A 15,955-nucleotide genomic window follows, 5' to 3' on the forward strand; every position below is an offset into this window, starting at 1 on the left:
TTTTTTTTTCTTTTTTTTTACATATTGGCAGTAACTAATCCACACTGCTTTTCCAGAGAGTTTAAACACAGGATTTATTTTGTTGGATTTTTTCTTTTTGTACATAGATATGTAAATGTAGCAATTCTGGTTTGCCTTGTTCCAGTTAAATGTAGTGCTTTGTTTATATAAGACTGAAAAAAAAGAAAAAAAAACAGGAATATAAGCTGTACTGTCTAATACACAAAAGGGCTTATACGGTGAGGCAATGCAGAGTAGTGAGAGTCTACGCAGTGCAGTATCCTCCAATCAGAAACCATCAAAAATGGATTGCTAGGTGGAGCGTGGTATGGTTTGATCCTCTACTGCTTCTTTCTTGGTGTCTTGGTTCTCCTCGATATGGAGCTACTTTGTGTGCTGGCCATCACATTCTCCTTGCATGGAGTATTCATTCCTGGGCAACACTATATTGACGTTATGTAACAATGTAGTCCTCTTTTAAAAGGCAGTCTGATATGGATCACCCAATCTCATGTTCCCCTTTGACATGGGTTCATTTATTATCAAAAACCATTGATTAATGTCAAACAGTAAAATCAAAGATGATCCATGTGAGACTTGTTGGCTGTGATCAGAGGATTTATTGAAATTAGTAGAAAACAGGTCTCAGCAGATGCCTTGATGCATTTCGCAGTCAAGATTGGATGAAACATAGGACCTTCATTAACGTCAATAAATTCTCAGGATACTGGAAACGGCCCACCATGTTTGAGCGTAGTCACAGCCAGGCAAGGCAGGGGCACCATGGAGCAAACAAAGGGTAATTCTAGAAATCCAGATATCTCCTGAGAATGACAAATGGAGAGTTAGCTGCCCAAGCTTGGATTGGTTACCTGATGCCTAGCAGTGACTTCAGCTGATTGCATGGATCTGTGGTCCTTTCCTCTACTCTACAGAAGAGTGAAGGATCTAAATACTCCCTGTGTGTCAATGAGCTCTTCCTTATACCAGATACCATTCTTGTTTCTTCCTAAGAGTTCAGAAACAGACAATCACAAGAAGTACTCCAAACCAAGGGCAATGCTTCTAATTAAGAGGACACCTACAGCCACCCTGAAAATACTTGTGTCTGAGTTATCTGCTAAAACTCTAAGCAGTTTCTGATACAGAAATATGACCGTTATCCCTGGAACCCACCAGTAGTACACAAGCCAACAATTCAGGACCACATCTCAAGTGGATTCTCAGCAGGAATATCTGGAGAACATAGGCCAGAGACAACAGTTTCCCAGTTACCACACCATGCTGGTGGTTGGGAGATATCCCCAAAAAGGTCCCATACAGAAGTGAAGAGGCAGCAGGAGATCAAACCTTACCTCCATCCACAATAAGCACACTTCTGTAAAGTTGCTCTTTGTCTCATCTGTAATAAACTGAAGGTGCTTCCTGCACTGCCTTATCGAATTAGCCCGAGAAGGCTTTTTCTGATCAGTCTGCCTGTAAATTGGTCAGAAAAGCTGAATCTGTGCCATAAGTTGAAGTTCTTTATCTTTATGTATTACTTTAGCAGCGTCTGCGTCCATGTTACAAGGAGCTGGATTTGGTGCTTAACCAACCCTGCCAAAAAGACTATCAGACATGGACGGTGGTCGCCAGCGTGAAAAAAAAATGTGAACGTTCTCTTTATACCGTGGCATATTCTGCAGCATGCTACTGATGTGTAAAGCTCTGCATTGTAGTTATACTCTCTAATGGCTCTGTCCACCCAGAACGTAGTGCTCAGTAATGGGAGAATACAGATGAACTGAATCCACTGGCTTCTTATATCTTAGCATTTCCAGTGGCAAAACTTCCTCTCCGGTCTTCTCTGTAATTGTGAAATACACAATCAAACAAAAGTGAGCTTGCCTCCTCATAACTGACACCAGCAGACAGGTCTGTGCACGGTACAGCAGAGATCCACACGGAAAGCCATAAAAAAGCCGTTGGCTAAGTAAGCCTGCAAAACTGCAATCATAGTTTTGGGTGGACTGACCCCTTAAAACAGAAAAATTGTATTGATTTTATTTCATCATTCGGGCATAGCTGAGGATCTGTGTGTATGTGTTATTTGGGGGGGGGGGTTTGTTTGTTATTGGGTTTTGTTTTTTTTTTTACCTTTTTTTTTTTTTTTTTTTTTTTTTATACCAAAGTGTGCCCAGAAAAAATGGAAACCAGTCAGGTACCTGGTTCAAGAACCGTTGTATCAGTCTGCTGTTAAAGCCTGGAAGAAAGTGTACTTAAAGGACCACTAAACCTACAGAGAGAAGTTAATTTATGTGAAGGAGTTACTGACAACATTTACAAATCTGTATAAAAAAAGGGCCCAGATCTGCACAGAAAATTGATATTTATGCAGGTTTACTCTTGTCGAGGTAGCTGATATTTAAAACCACTCTGTCTCTGGAATATAAAAAGCCATCCTGCAATTACAGTTATAATACTTATCAGTCAGGCAGGCGTTGACTCTGGCATAGCTCTTCATAAGAGTGATCAGTAAAAAAAAAATCTTCAAAATCTAACATGTTTCCTAGAGTGTTGAGTGCCTGCATCAGTCAAAAGTGAACTTCTATGTCACTATAGCTGTGCATGGTCACAGTAGCAATAAAGAGGCCAACGGGTGGAATCACAGCTCATGAATTGGGTGCTGAAGATATCCGATAGGATTGGATAAATATTATAACTCTTCTTTTGCCGAGTGACTTTTCAATTTCTTTGTCATTGGTAGAATTATTTTAAGGCTAGAAGAGACCTCTAAAGTTGCTGGAGAAGGATGTCAGATAGTTACAGGGAAATATTCGTTTTTAGACCAGCTTCAGTTTCCATATATACAGATTTAATAGACATACTCATGAATTTTATCAGTTGCTCTTGCACATAGAACAACCTCTTTGGCTTGTGTTTACTGGCTCCCAGCATTAAATACCCTTAAAATGTGCCATGTTTGGTGGCCTTTAAAGGCTACTGTTAAAATATAAGCTACTTGATGGAGCTTCCAAACAATTGTATAGAGTCAAGCAGAATTTCAATGAAATATTCATCTTTGAAAGATGGACTGGTAACTTTCATTCATGTAGTTGTTAGAAACAACAACCATGCCTTGTTCCTTGGGGAATGTGTTTTCCAATGCTCACTGGATTTCCTCTCTAGAATAGTTTCTGTAAATTAAATGTTTGCAGTTTAAACTCTGAACTGCATTGAACTTGTCCAAACCTACCAACCAGTGGCTGGAGGATCCTGATTGTCAAGGTAGAGATTTGCAGTTTAAACTCTGCACTGCATCAAACTTATCCAAACCTCCCAACCAGTGGCTGGAGGACCCTGATTGTCAAGGTAGAGATTGGTGACACTGCTCTAGATGTGAATCTAGTGAATTGGGTGGTGGGTTTAGAGCAGATTAGCCTGGGCTGAATTTCGCTGACTATGTAAAAATATTGGAGGTGTGAATATTATTTCCATTGTTGCCAGTTGCCTTTTCAGCTTGACTATCTGATGATCGAAACGTTTTTCTGAAATAATTTCATAATAAAAGTCAGCTCCACCAAAACAGATATTTCAGGCTTTTATATAGCAAGGAAACATTACAGTACTTTGGGTCTATGCCCCTTTCCACACTAGAACTGTGAAGGTGCCACTGTCCTATACCTAGACCTCCCAACCATTTGTTTATTATCCATTGCAAGCCTCATTTGGCTTTATACTGGGTGGAACTCGAAAATCTATCCCAGAAAGATAGCAGGTCTTTCACAGTGCCAGCAACCATGCAAAACTGAAATCTCAATTTTGGGTGGGGTTGCCCTTTAACCCTCTAGCTTATTGTTTTGAATTTTTTCAAATTGAAAGCCTTTTAGGAGGGTTGAACGAGCAAGAAAAAAAGGTGATGATGTTCCTTTTTGGAATGTGAACTGAGGAATCGGCGATGTCTCTGAAGCACTTTTTAATTGATAGGCTGCCTTTTTGTGAATGTCTGGTCTCCTGACGGAATCAGTCAGCTGACCTTAAAAAGCACAATTTGCCATTTTGTATGCTGAGGCAGTAATCGGCCCATCAGTGTTTTATAATCTGTGGCATCAGCGAGGCACGGTCTAGTTTGCCTCCCAGTGGTATCAGTAGCCTTGAGGCCAGTTACCATTTGGTCCGGTGACAGGCCAGTTACTGTTTTCAATGAACAGCATGGCTTTCTCCACTATGTCCAGGTGTAGCACAATTATCTCCAACAAAGCAACTGTCAGGCCAGACGCAGTGACAAGACTGCCATTTTCTGACCTGACCAGTGGCTATATCCTCCATTCCGAGAGCAATAAGATTTGCGTATTGGCTGGTTGTAAGTTTCTTTGTGTGCTTAGTGTGTTTGTATGGGATAATGTGTTTGGATCGTGCTGTTTTAACGGTCTGTTGAGAGTTGACATTTCAGTTATCCATTGACTTCTCATAGTTTTTAGGACTTCAGTATGTGAAGGAGCAGTGTGTACCACAAGCGTTTACAAAATATTTGCCAAGATTTCAAAAAGCTTCAAGCTTTGGTCAATCCTTTAAATAAAACTTCAGTTCCATTATTGAGATGTTAAGCACAAATCCGCTTGTTGAAAGCTTTGTATAGAACTGCTTTACAAACTGCTCTTTTACAAGCTGAAGCCTGTATGTACAAGGCCTTAGGAAGACAAGAGATCTCCTTGTTGGTTTTCCCCATTCTTATACCCCCCTTCCCTGAACTGATCTTGTCAGCAGGTGGGAACTGGGGTGTCAGCTGGAGTCTTCAATCCACTAACTAACCTATCATTGTTCCCCTGCTTTGCCAAGTCCACCAGAAACTTATGTTCTTAATGGGCTGATCCTTTCCATTTGTACAAATGGCAGTTGCCATTTGCAGCTTAGTGTATTGCATTCAGCTTTCTTGGACTGCTCAGTTTCACTAGTGCAGTGGTGTGAGGTTCCAAGTTTGCGTAGTAAACCATGACCATTCTCAATTGAAGTTGACCATAAACACGGGCTGGTCATTGAGCAGCAAAAACGGCATACACAATAGTGAGCGTTTGTCATTTTCAACAGTTGTAGCTACGGCACCAACCAAACAAATATTCTAATAGATGGTTAGCTAAATATAATCTATTTTTAAATATATTTCAACAAATGACAAAAGCTTTCCTCTAGACTGCTTTGCTGTATAAATCCTTGTAGACAAGGGAGTCTCACTCCCTCTACTGCACTGTTTTTTCAACTTTACTTTATGTACTGATTTAGAAAACCCAATGCTTGTCAAGTGTCAGTTTATATTAAGCACCCCTCAAAGTATTTAAACTTGTATGCTTATACAATCTGATTGCATTTTTTATTCTTTCTGATCGATCTTTGGGGCATAAAGTGACTCATGCCATTCCTCCTGCTATCTCATCTAACAGTATCTGTTGTAAGCTGTTTATTGCTCCCTCCCTAACATTACACCACTCTAGCAATCTCTAGGTAGCAACTGTGCAAACTCTGTGTAAAAAATCCACTTTACTTACTTTGACTTTACTTTTTAATAACCTTTTCTTTTCCCATTGGCTGAAATTTATGACTGAAAATAAGTAATTCAAGCCAGTCAATAAGGAAGAATGGCATTGTATCCTGACACTTTGGAGCCAACTTTACCTCTCAGTCTGTTTTCATAGCTGCTATCTAGGAATTGCTAGAGAGCTTTAAAGGAGAGAAGAAACAAAAAGGAGCTTTCATCAGTCTCTGTACACAGATACTATAAGATTAGATAACAAGATGAATGTCACAGGTCCCTTTTTAAATAAGTGAAAAAAAATACTTCCACAGATCTTAAATAGGACATTTTATCCAATAAAATGTTAACGTTCATAGGCAGAAGTACCACTTGATATACATACTGATTGAGAAACACTGCCTTTCTGTGTTCTACATAATACAGAGTAGAATAAAGAAAAAATGAGTAAGATCCCCAATGAATCTTGACAGTTGGGTGGACCCTGAGATTTCATCTCAAGTTGTAGGAACGCTTGCTCTCAGTTCCTGCCTATCCACCAGAAATAGGAGTGTTTCATGGACTGACCCTTAGTGCCCGTTCACATATATGCGGATTGGATGTGGTTTGAACCGCATCCAATCCACATGACATGTGAAATAACATTACTTCCTATGGTGCCTGTTCACATATGTCCACTGCAGGGCCGGGGTGGATTAAGTGCGGTTTAAAAAAGTCCTGTCCGATTTCTGAGCAGTACGGTCCAGTTCAGGTGCGACTATTGTCTTCTATGGGAACCGTTTCTAAACTGCAAGTATGAACAGGATAAAATCCTGAGCTGAACCTGATGTAAACCTGACCCGAACCAGTGAACAGCTAAGGTGTCAATTAGCTATGAAACCTGAGCTTCAATCCACATCACACATGTGTGAATCAGCACTTAATTAGGAATATCTAACAAAGTTCATGCATAAACTATAACAACAACCCTATGTGTGAACCTCTATGTATCACTACCCTTTTCTTTAACATGAATTTGTCCCAAAGATGTATGAAAAGCTTTTTTTTTTTTTTTTTTTTAAAGCTGACCCTGTCCGAGCAGTAGGTAACAAGTTAGTTCTGGGATGGTAAATTTCAATTTCTTCAGTTTTGCTAGGAGTGCAGTTGCTACCCCAGAACTAACTTGCAGCCCATGACTTGGGGATAGTGGCATTCTTTTTACATACACTATATGGCCAAAAGCTTGTAGAAAACTGACAATCACACTTGTTTGAGCTTGTAGGACATCCCATTCCAAAACTGTAGGTGTTAATGTGGAATTGCCCCTACCCCTTTGCAACTATAAAGGCTCCATTCTTCTGGGAAGGCCTTCTACAAGATTTTGGAGAGTCATATGTGTGGTCAGATACTGACTATGAATGAGAAGACTTGGCTCTCTACTTGCATTCCATTTCACCCGAAAGGTGTTCAGTGAGGTTGAGTTCAGAGCTCTGTGCAGGTCGCTCCATTTCCTCAACACCAAAATCCTCTCTTTATGCAGTTTGCTTTGTGCACAGGGGTACCGTCATGATGGAACAGAAAACTGTCTTCCCCAAACTGTGGCCACAAGGTTGGAAGTACCCAATTATGTCAAATAGCTTTGTATGTTTTAGCATTAACATTATTGAAAACACCTCAACTTTATCATTTGGAGGGGTGTCCACATCCTTTGTACATATAACTGAAGTCTCCACAAACTTTGGCCATATGTTGTAGGTTTTGTGACAGGTGTCCTTCATGCATTTGGACCCCCAGGTGCCTCCTTTGTTTTCAAAGTATTACATATCCTCCCAGCAAAAAGTTTCAAACCCATCTCAGGCTAGCAGCAGGGTGCCAAGCCACATCATGCGCAGCTCCCTCAGTCAGTGAAAGGGTTGACTTGAGAAACACTGACCAAAAGTGACATTTTGCACATAGTTTTCTGCACCCCTTCCTCTTCCTATTCAGAGAGCAGGGTGTCTTTTGTACTTGACCTTCTAATTTGTATTTTTTTTTTTCTTTCAAATGTTTGAAATGTTTACTTAAAAATCATTTTACCTTCATTCATCAGTGTACTAATGATGGCGTCAAGCTGTGATATTTTGTATGCAATGTTGTAAGTGAACAAAGGTAAAGTGCAATATAACATTGAAATAGCCACCTATAAATCTAAAGTGTCCTTTGTAATTTTTTCTTGATTTTGAACTTGGTGGCAAGAAATCTCCTTTTCTTTGTTCTGAAGAGAAATTTCTATTGTTGTAGTTTTTTTTTTTTTCTTTTGTTTTATTTTTAATTTCAGCAAATAAAAAAAGGAGGTTGGCAAGTCCAAAGCAATAACGAGTGGAAATTGCTTTCAGCATTAATAATCCAGATTTTATTTATAGCACATGAAACCCTTGACAGATTGTTCACCCCACATACTATGACGATTGCGGGCTTAGGACTACAGGACTGGGTGGAGTCTGTGATACATATTTCCTATCTGTGATATAAATTGGCATGCTGCAATTCATGCCTGGTTGATATTGGTATTCGTATATAAATATTTTTAGAGATTACATGGTATGTTGTTATTCTCCTTTTGTTAACAGTGTGAAATACATCCCAAGCCTTTATGCAGCATTTTGATAGCTTTCTTGCAGCCCCAAGGCTGCATTCACACTTGAGCGATTTGTAGCCCGAAGCTCCAAAAATGCTTAAACGTAAAAAAAATCAATTGTTTCCTATAGTGCCTGTTCACACTTGATCACGCAAACAGGCACCACAGAGTAAAATTTTTTTTTTTTAAGTTTGAGCGTTTTTGAAGCTTCGAGCTTCAAGCTACAAATCGCTCAAGTGTGAATGCATCCTTAAAGTAGCTGTAGCTCAAGTCTGGAAGTGCTTTAAAGAATAAGTTGACCTTTCAAAACATGTTGCACCCATATTCAGGGTGTAACATGAAAGCACCAACCCCCGCTTTGACAACTAGCGGGGGAGCTTCTCCTGTCCCCCTCTCGGTAGCTGCCAAATGAGAAAAAAAAAAGCAGTGTGGGGCTCTGCCCATCTGGCTACGTCATTCCTCTGTGAATGAGAAACTACAAGTTCTGACAGCTTTACAAGCTGTCGGCTTGTAGTTCTCGTTGAACTACCATGGCGCTATGGAGTACTGTGGCAGTTCATTGCATCTTCCTGTCACTATATCGGTATGCTCGTACATCCCAGGCAAGCAGATATACTAACAGGTCTGCAGGAGACCTGCATGGCACCATCTACTGCTCGCTGGTGCAATACTTTACAGGCTCCAGCAGCAAAAAAAAAATGAAGCACATTTTTTTTACCTGCAAAATAAATGTGCATTTATTATTTTTTACCAAAAGGCACATCCTTTTAAACAACCATGTCAACTTACAAAAGAAATCAAGATGGTAGTGTCCTTCAAATGAAGAACTGTTCTATTCACCTTCCCTCCAGCTTGTGCCTCCTAGGTTCCTTTCATCCCAGTGCTGCAGCCTCTGTCCATCTCTTTGGTATTCGACATTCCCAGTAATGTCAGGTGCCCGTGTCCACCAGCACCACGTGCAGTGGTTTCATCCTCTGACCTCTACATCACTACAGGATTCAAAGGTGGCCTAGGGATCAGTGGAAGGAACCAGCGGGGACACAAATCAATGAAATTGACAGAGGCTGCAGAGCTATAACAGATGGGAGATAAAAGTCATGGGCCACTGGAGAGGTGAGTATCGGAGCTCTTCTTTTGCAGGACACTTATCTTGGTTATGTTATTACAGATATTTATAGGAATGCTAGCTGTAGCTTTAAACTTGCATTCACCAGGCATTGAGAAAATAAAGCTCACAAAATGCTTGGTTAAAGCTACAGCCATCACTCCCATACAGTATAAACTCATTATTACTGGAACCAAAGGTTGTTGTAATAGATTTTCGAAAGCTGCTTAGCTTTTTATAAATGCTTTTCAACTAAATGACTGGTGATTGTGAAATTCTTCAGGCAGCAGTTACCAGCTAAGATTTCAAAAATGCCATTATGTATAGTCATTTCTACTGAGAGCTGCTCTTACCAAGTAATTCTAAAAAAAAAAACCCATTGTAGTAATTAACATAGCAATTATTAAAATTCGTATGTTTTTTAAATTTAAAGTGGTTTATACCTTGCATTTTACAAATTGTACATGTCATTTTTCATTAAGATGCAGAAAAAAAAATTTCTGAAGTACTTAAACCGTAAAACAATTGAAGAAAAATAATATTTGTGAGCTACTAGGCCATTTAAAGCCTTGGGTATTGTAAACGTTGCATAGTGAAAAAATTAGTTATACGTGGCCCTAAAGGTTCCCGGACACATTACAATTTCATTGTCTGATCCTTTCGATTGACTCTTAGAAATGTCAACTCATGTAAAGAGAAGAGTTTTTTTGATATTGGTTATTTTCAGCTCAAATGTTACGGTCACATAGTTAGTCTGGTTGAAAAAAGACATCTAGTCCATCTAGTTCAACCAATAGAAAAAAAAAAAAAAAGGAGCAAACCCCCCCCCCCTTCCCCCAAGCAAAGGATAGCCCAATTTGCTCCAGCAGGGGGAAAATTCCTTCCTGATCCCCCAAGAGGCAATCGGAAATTCCCTGGATCAACTTTACCTATAAATGTTAAGCTACAGTTATATTTTGTGCATTTAGGAAAGAATCCAGGCCTTTTTTTAAAGCAACCTACTGAGCTGGCAGGACCAGCTCTTGAGGCAGTCTATCTCTGTGACCAGGCAATGGGGTAAGAAGGTGTGGTGTATTTAAAAGTTGTTTTTTCTCAATTTGGTCCTTCTATTAGTATTTTCAAAATGTCAAGTTCATTGGTGTGTGCTGTCCACAATGCAATTCTATTAAGTGTTGAACCTCGGTAACCTTGAGAAAAACTAGATGCTTTTCTTAACCTGAATGGAGCTAATTTGCAAATGATCAAGGTGTTGCTGCAGCTTGCAGTAAGGGAGCACACATAATCAGAAATTAGTCTACTGGGGATTTTTAAACTGACTGCATTTCTCTTCCAATAGGGAGGAAAGTGACTGAAAGGAAAACTGTCTCATTGTAAACAGCCTGTCAGGTTCCCTTTTCATCTAATACAACCCTGCCAATATGTGAAGACAATTTTTCTCCTGTGGGAAAGCATTACCAATGAGATGTGAAAGGGAATTGAGCTCTGCAGACCTGGAAGTCCTATAAAGTTCAGGCTTTCTTACAATCAGAGGCATAAAATGTAGATCCATGGTCATTGCAGGTATTGTAATTGCTCTGGGGCCCAGAACATGGTGGGGACCCTTTACAAGCTGCAAAGTTGACAGACTGACAGGTTGAGAGCTGATTGCTGCACTGAAGCCTGTTGCGTTTGTAAATGTTTATATCTGCATTACTATATTAAAGCTGAACTCCAGGAAAACATCAAAAAGGATTTGGATCTCTGCCGATCTAGACCTGTCATTTAGATAGCTCTGCTATACAGTACAGCCCTTGCTGCAGTTAAAGGATTTGTGGTTAGTTCACCTGTTCAGTCTCCGCTGTACTTACCTCCATGGGTGATGAGGAGTAAGTGCTCACGTAGCCGTAGTAGCGGTCCAGGGATTTGAAATTCCCACTCGTCTTCTTTTTTCTGCAGTGCTGCCAGGATTGATCAGAGCAGTGATCTGTGCCGGCGCTGACCAATCAGAACCACTCTGATTTTTCTCGGAAGCTCAGCAGAAAGACGAGGAAGAAGAGCAGGGATTTTAAAGCTTTATAAGCACTGACAGCTCATCACCCATAGAGGTAAGTACAGAGGGGGCCAAGTGGGTGGGGTTCATTAATTTTTTTTGAAGGTGAACTTTAGCACTATCAAGACCTTTCCCAGCCTGTGCCTGGACAGTGAAAGGAGAAGCAGCATGCTGATGAGCTCATCTCTTTATTGCTCTACTCCTTATCGGCATGTTCTTTTTTAGCACATGAGCACTGCAGCACACCTGATTGGTTTCTTGTACTGCATCACTTTCTTCTGGTCTGAGCTTTGCTGTACAGTGGATTGCAAGAGGCTGATACTAAGTCAGTTTAAGCTATTTACAGTGCTTACAAAAAGTTTCAGTGATCTGTTAAAACTTTAAAGCTGACCAAAATTTTAGACGGTTCATCAGGAATCCCTTGGTAGCCCTGACAGCAACCTCCCACCAGACATCCTTCAAAAAAATGTAAGGAGCTGGGCAGAAAACTGTCGGCTGAACTGTGCTTTTGTCAATCAAATGCAGTCACCGTTCAGGTTTTTTTGACAGCCGGTTGCACCGGCTGTCAGGATACAATAGCTAGGATGTGGGATTCCTCCCTCCACACTGATTAGCGTGATTGGAGAATTGGCACAGCCTGAATGAAAAAAAATCAGCTTTACAGTCCAGCTCAGTGCTTCAGTTTCCCAGCCCTTAGTGTTCGCTATGAAAGAGCACAGTCACCATGATTGAGATTGCAGATGGCTGCTTGAGAACAGAAGACCATGCAAGTGATTAAGCGTAACTGCGGGCAATATCAAAAAGTCAACTCTGTTTCCTTTGAGTTTTATGTGACCCGCTAGAGCCAGATTTTAAAAAGGTCCCACAAGTGGTACTCGGCTCAGATTGTTTTTGTCGTGCAAAGTCTCATTCTTGCACCGAGAAATAGCTAGAGACTTACAGTGGGTTGAGTTGTGAAGACTCAGCTTGTTCACATGGCTTAGCAGCCAGTTTTCCCTAAGCACCAGACTACTAACCTGGCAAGACAATGCAGCATGGACAGGACAGTGACTTTTCAGCCAAGCTACTTCTGTCATTATTGCAAAATAATAGATTCCCATGAGGGATTCCATAAAAGGGTGCATGATACGGCATTCTGTCCTGAGGTCCCTCAAGTAAATTCCTAGCTATTCCCTTTATAAATAGCTAGGGATAGATGGCAGTGTCCCTGGAAGCAAAAATTCTCTAGGAGACCAAAAACTAACCAATAAAATTTCATTTGAATGGAGTGTGAATGAAATACAAAAACATTTTAAATAGACCAGAACCTAGTTTTTACATTTTAAGAGCAAGTCATCCATGCAGGGGGAGAGTCCCCCATATACTCAACCTACCTGTGCTCCATTGCAGCTATTTGTTTCTCTGCAGCTGGCACTGAGATCGGCTGTATCCGAAACCCTGGAAAGGGGTGACGTCATTCTCCCAGACATATAATAGTAGTCAGGTTTCGTGATTGGCTGCTAGGTGCCATCACAGGGTTGCAGGTTACATACTCTTTCATAGTCAAAAGTGCCAGGTATTCATGCTGTAAAGGAGTAAGAAACTGTGAGGGAGTACAGGTAATGTAAATATAAGGGGGTCAGGTGATGCCCTTTCCAGGGGCACTTTACCTTTCTTCGCATGAACAAGGTGATAGTGTTTCTCCAACCTCTTGCCACTCATGTAACGAATATGCGCAGTGGCAAAGATGGTAGGATTTAATGCCAACACACTGCACATATGTGTCCATGGGTGGCAGAGCATTCTGTGCTGAAAGCATGTAGGGGCTGAGCAGAATGGTGTTAAATAGGTGACTTTATTCTGTCAATCCAGATACCTACTGTATATTACGTTGTTTACACAGCAAACTATCTGATGACAATCCAACACCCCTTGTGATATAGCTTGAATTTTTTGCTTATTTAGTAACGGTAAAAATATAGGTGGAGCACATTAACCCGCAGCATCCAAACATAAATTCGCTTTCATAGCATTTTATTCTGTAAGCTGCTTAAATTCTGACTGGCTGCTGTGGGTTACTGCTCATCATGGCTCTTTTGTATGATGTCTATAAGAAGGTAAGGCATGGAGTAATAGAACAAGCGTTGTGTGAAAACAGTGGGCTCTTTAAAAGTTGGATTATTGAAACCTGTAGATAATAGTAAATTGTGGTAATTTTCAACAATTCACTGGTAGGCTCAACAGTGATGACCCGGCACTGGATGCACACTGTCACATGGAGAATTTAAATCTCAAAACTGTCAGTTGTAGACATCCTGAAAATTCTCCAAAGTTTCTCCAAAGTTGAAGTTTCTTTGCAACTTCTCAGTTCCCAGATGAACCATGATTATTGTATTGCAATACATTTTATACAGGATTTCTGTATTGTTGTAAATAAAGAGCATTTTTGGAATGCCATGTCTTGCCTATTTGATTAACAGCCTTCAGTGTTCTGTTCCAAAGCCAAAACATTTTTAAAGTTAGATGGGAGTTAGAATCCTTTATTGCTGTCTGTGTCCCTGTTGGGGAAAATCACTTTTTTCATTAGTCACTGAGACTGAAAGTGAGGCAGTGTGTGAAATTTTAGTCACTGGAACAGAAAGAGGGTAAAACCTCCAAAGGGAACACTTATTTCAGGGAGAGCCCTCCATCCATGAAATCTAAGAGATTCCTCCATTCCTTATATCTAAGGGTCCTCCATCCATGAAATCTGATTTTTCCAGCTATGAAATCTAAGTGATCCCTTCATCCATGAAATCTAAGATTCCTCCAGCTATGAAATCTAAGCAAGCCCTCCATTCATTATAGCTAAGAGAGTCTTCCATCTATGAAATCTAAGGGATTCCTCCATCCATGAAATCTAAGCAATCCCTCCATCTATGAAATCTAAGAGATTTCTCTATCTATGAAATCTAAAAGAGACCTCCCATCCTTGAAATCTAAGCAAGCCTTCCATCTATTAAATCTACAAGATTCATCCAGTTGTGAAATCTACGAGATTCCTTCAGCCATGAAATCTGATTCATCTATCTAAGAGATTCTTCCAGCTATTAAATCTAAGAAATCCCTTCATACATGAAATCTAAGATTCTTCCAGCCATGAAATCTATGCAAGCCCTCCATTCATTATATCTAAGAGAGTCCTTCATCTACGAAATCTAAGAGATTCCTCCATCCGTGAAATCTAAGCAAGCACTCCATTTATGAAATCTAAGAGATTTCTCGATCTATGAAATCTAAGCAAGCCTTCCATCTAATAAATCTACAAGATTCCTCCAGTTGTGAAATCTACGAGATCCCTCCATCCATGAAATTAAAAGATCCCTCCACCCACTCTAAAACACACATGGACAAATCTCCCCTGCCAGCAATTGTAATCTGACAGCTCCAACACCTGTCAGAACACCTGAACAATGTCTGCATCGGATAGGATGCAAGTAATTTTCGGCCAACCATCTTTAACCCAGGCTCCTTCAACAAAAGTTGATCTAACAACTGACTTTTCTCAAGCTGGGTGGTGCCAAAGAGAACACCAATGGCTTGAATTTCAACTTATTCAACATGAACCTTCCAAAATTTAAGCTGTGTATGGCACCCTTAGGAGGGTGTTTCTGCCCACTTTCTATCTACACTATGTGCGGAAGTAGCGCTGTCACCCTAGGATGGGTGGGCTGCTGATTTGGTGTGCACTTGCACCTATTTAAGAACAGCCTACTGCACAATTACCAGATTCTGTACCATGCACCGCTATGATGTGTATGCTCATAGCTGAAGGTAGAACACAAAGCTAGAGAGTCGTACATGACAAGCCAAAAAAGTATAAAAAGGATTTTTTAAAATATATGCACATTCTGCCCCTATAGCACAATTTTATCATTCTTTATTACACTTGAATTAAATGGCTTGTCCTCAAACGGCCTCTGAGGGATTGCACTACCAAGGACCAGGGCATGTATAAACAAACCCTGAAGGAAGCCAATAATGAAGAAGTATTGTGGCTGTAATTGTTGTCCTCTCATCTAATAACAGTTGATCCTTGATGACCATGATGATCCAGTGGCTTCAGTACATTCTTTATCACTAACTCAGAAAAACAAGCTCAGAAAAAGTATTCACTCCCAATTTTTATGATCTTGCACTGGGTCAGCGTCTGAAAGTACTGGAGAGAGATGGCATTTTCAAAAGGAGGTCAGCCTTGGCAACCTCTGGATTTCACAAAATAATAAAAAAAGGCGCTACTCAAACCAATGAATATAATCCAAATGACCTAAGTCAATAGTAGTGTAAATAGTAATTTAAAAAAACCTATAAGGAATCAATGACCATTATCTCAGAAACAAAATCAAAACAAAGACTGTGTATAATGTAAATAGCCATAAAGTAACTCCACGAAAATTCTGTGCACCATGTTCCCAAAATATTCTTTCCAATGGTTAAATCCTGTGATCCACCCCCTGAGGTAAGGTTAGCAGCTTACCAGATTGTAATTATTAAACTAGAAAAGCTACAATTTGTGGGGAAATTGTGTGAAGTGCTCTTGCCTCCACCAGTAGTCTACAACTGGAGTGGGCAGAGTAACTGGAGTGGCTTGAGTAACTGTTGTGTGGTTGGAGTGGCTGGAGTAACTGTGAAAAGGTTGGACTAGGCAGAGTAACTGTGTGGAGTGTTTGGAGTGAGTAAAGATAGTAAACATTAACCAAT

The 15,955-nt window shown here is 40.3% G+C and overlaps 1 long non-coding RNA gene across 1 annotated transcript; it reads left to right on the forward strand.

Moving 5' to 3' along the window:
* The first annotated feature begins 2,134 nt into the window (after window positions 1-2,134).
* Window positions 2,135-13,672, forward strand: LOC149454018 (uncharacterized). The gene is made up of 2 exons (XR_016314394.1): window positions 2,135-3,267; window positions 3,352-13,672. It is a non-coding gene; the product is annotated as an uncharacterized LOC149454018 (long non-coding RNA).
* The last annotated feature ends 2,283 nt before the right edge of the window (window positions 13,673-15,955 follow it).

Source organism: Staurois parvus, unplaced genomic scaffold, assembly GCF_062004578.1.
Source record: "Staurois parvus isolate SC_StPar_1 unplaced genomic scaffold, SC_StPar_1.0 ptg000440l, whole genome shotgun sequence".
NCBI lineage: Eukaryota > Metazoa > Chordata > Amphibia > Anura > Ranidae > Staurois > Staurois parvus.